Genomic DNA, 2,500 nt, shown 5'->3' with positions numbered 1-2,500 from the left:
ATGTATGACTTAATGGTATAAGCAAGATTTTTTTTTTAGTTTCAAAATGTGTAATAGCAGTTACCCGAGTAACTGAACTGTTCATGTCTTTATTGTGGTTTCTTGTGTTGAACGTCAACCTCGACACGTTCAGTGGACGATTTGTAATATAATGTATATATTTTACAGGGGGAGCTTATTAATATGCCTAACCTAATTTAGGGACTCGCGGCAACTTTTTTTCCAGCGATAATTAATTAAAATTAAACTATGTTTAATAAAATATGCATCACCATTCTATTTCCAGTGGAAAATTTGCAATATAATGAAGATATTTTACCGCAGGAGCTTATACATATGCCTAACCTAATTTAGTAACTCGCGGCATTTTTTTTCTTAGCGATAATTATTTAAACTTTAAAATTTGTATGTGACAAAATGTGTGTTACCATTCAGTTTTTTTTTTCTTTTTTGTAAGCTAAACAACCGATCTTTGTAGAATTATGACAAATTACAAATAAAGGCGAGAAAAAAGTCCGTTCGTACAATTGCGTATATACTTGTAACAAGCAAATGTGATATAATGCATGGTTTATAAGTACAATCAATTCAATATATCCAAAATATATAACAAGTACGTGAAATGAAACGAAAAGAGGAAATGCAATAGGCACAGGTTTAGATTATTCACTATACATAGACTAGGCCTAAGGCTATACCATTTACCTCAAATTGATAAATCGTAAACATTTCATAGGTATATGTGTTAGTTCCAATCTGTGGCACTAGTTATAAGTATTTGCTGTCAAAATTTGATATTGTAAGTGAACAATCTTAAACATCAACATCGCATAGGCCTCAGATTAAAACCAGTTATAAATCACTGAAACATTGTGAACTTGTAATTGCACTAAACCACAGGACTACTTGGTAAGCAGTTGAAAAATTCAATCGTATAGTATATTGCAACAACCTAGTCCTTTTCCAAATTATTTTTCATATGCACCAATATGGACCAAACCTGTTAGGAATGTAAGCTTTGCTTTAGCTAGCACATGTGCATCCATCAATAACAGCAAACAGTGAACATATATCGTCATCACAACATTCCCGTAACCAACAACCCCCCCCCCCCCCCTCAGAGTAAGAGGAAAGTGCCTAAAGTTGGGTTGGAACGAAATGCCTCCGGCTAACAAAAGGGGAACATGAGGTTTCGAGTAAGTTAATACCGATAGAGAGGTAAAGATAATCATTATAAAAAGATACTCCGAATTCACTACTCATCAAATCAACGCTTTAAATAAAACATACATACCATTTTAATACCGCGCAAAGCTAAAAAAGTACAGGAACTCTTGCATATATTGCTTTCACTAACACAGTCAACTACTGAATGACGAGTTTCTCGAGGAAAGCCGGCAGAACAATCGAGGGCGGAGTGTTGTTTCTCAAAGTTCGTGAAGTCAACATCACCTTCAGAAGAGACACTTGTGAATACCACTTCGGTTGTTTCAGTCAGAACTCGACAGTGTTGATTACGGTGTGGAAGTAGTCATGCGTGTCGATTTTTATTTGACCATATGGATTAAGTTTTTATTTAATTGTGTCATTTTAAAATTGGAAACATATCAGTGCGGTTTAAACGGGTTGACGTAAACCTTTGTATGATTATAAGTCTACTGAATCAATCGGAAGACGGAAGTCTATCGGTGACATAGGAAGGTTGTGGATTATATTTCTTTAATGGAGCGATTTCAAGATAGGAAATATATCAGTCCGGCTTAAACGGTTGACCTGAACTTGTGTATGGTAACGAGGCTACTGAATTAACCGGAAGATGGAAGTATATCAGTGGTATACGAAGGTTGTGGATTAAGTTAATTTAATGGATTGATTTTAAAATTGGAAATATATCAGTGCGGTTTAAGCGGGTTGACGTAAACCTTTGTATGATAATGAGTCTACTGAGTTAACCGGAAGACGGAATTATATTAGTGGCATACGAAGGTTGTGGATTAAGTTAATTTAATGGATTGATTTTGAAATTGGAAATATATCAGTGCCGTTTAAACTGGTTGACTTAAACCTGTGTATGGCAATGAGGCTACCGAATTAACCGGAAGTATCTATGGTATACGAAGGCTTTTTTCGTCAAGGAATAGTTATTTACCAGCAGAAAATGGATGTAATATGTAAGTATATAATTACAATAATAGTTCTTTCAAACACGGAATTATTCATAGTAATGGTAAAACTAGAAATGAGTTAATAATGGTAGGCTTATATATGGCTCGCTATTCATATAACTGCTTTTGACGAAATTCAAGATGGAGACTTTTTATGCATGTTGTGAATTAGGTAAATGCAGTAGGTTGCAAACATGTTTTAACCTGCTTTTAGACGATTCTAAGGCTAATCGATTTAATGATCTAGCGTGTTCGGTGTGTTATCCATTGGTAAATATTACCGTAATTACAATCCACGGAATATTTGCGCCATCCATACTAGGTGGGATCTCTGT

At 34.8% G+C, this 2,500-nt stretch overlaps 2 long non-coding RNA genes across 2 annotated transcripts in view; one reads left to right on the top strand and one right to left on the bottom strand.

The window, feature by feature from the left end:
• Positions 1-1,411, bottom strand: part of LOC137657015 (uncharacterized) — a 19,693-nt gene extending 18,282 nt beyond the window's left edge. The window contains exon 1 of the long non-coding RNA XR_011047078.1: positions 1,295-1,411. This is a non-coding gene — a long non-coding RNA (uncharacterized lncRNA). The remainder of the gene's footprint in view (positions 1-1,294) is intronic.
• Positions 1,412-1,530: 119 nt separating this feature from the next.
• LOC137657688 (uncharacterized) overlaps positions 1,531-2,500 on the top strand; it is a 104,766-nt gene continuing 103,796 nt past the window's right edge. The window contains exon 1 of the long non-coding RNA XR_011047189.1: positions 1,531-2,171. This is a non-coding gene — a long non-coding RNA (uncharacterized lncRNA). The remainder of the gene's footprint in view (positions 2,172-2,500) is intronic.

This window comes from Palaemon carinicauda, chromosome 18 (genome assembly GCF_036898095.1).
Source record: "Palaemon carinicauda isolate YSFRI2023 chromosome 18, ASM3689809v2, whole genome shotgun sequence".
NCBI lineage: Eukaryota > Metazoa > Arthropoda > Malacostraca > Decapoda > Palaemonidae > Palaemon > Palaemon carinicauda.
This window is presented reverse-complemented; position numbering and strand designations above follow the sequence as displayed.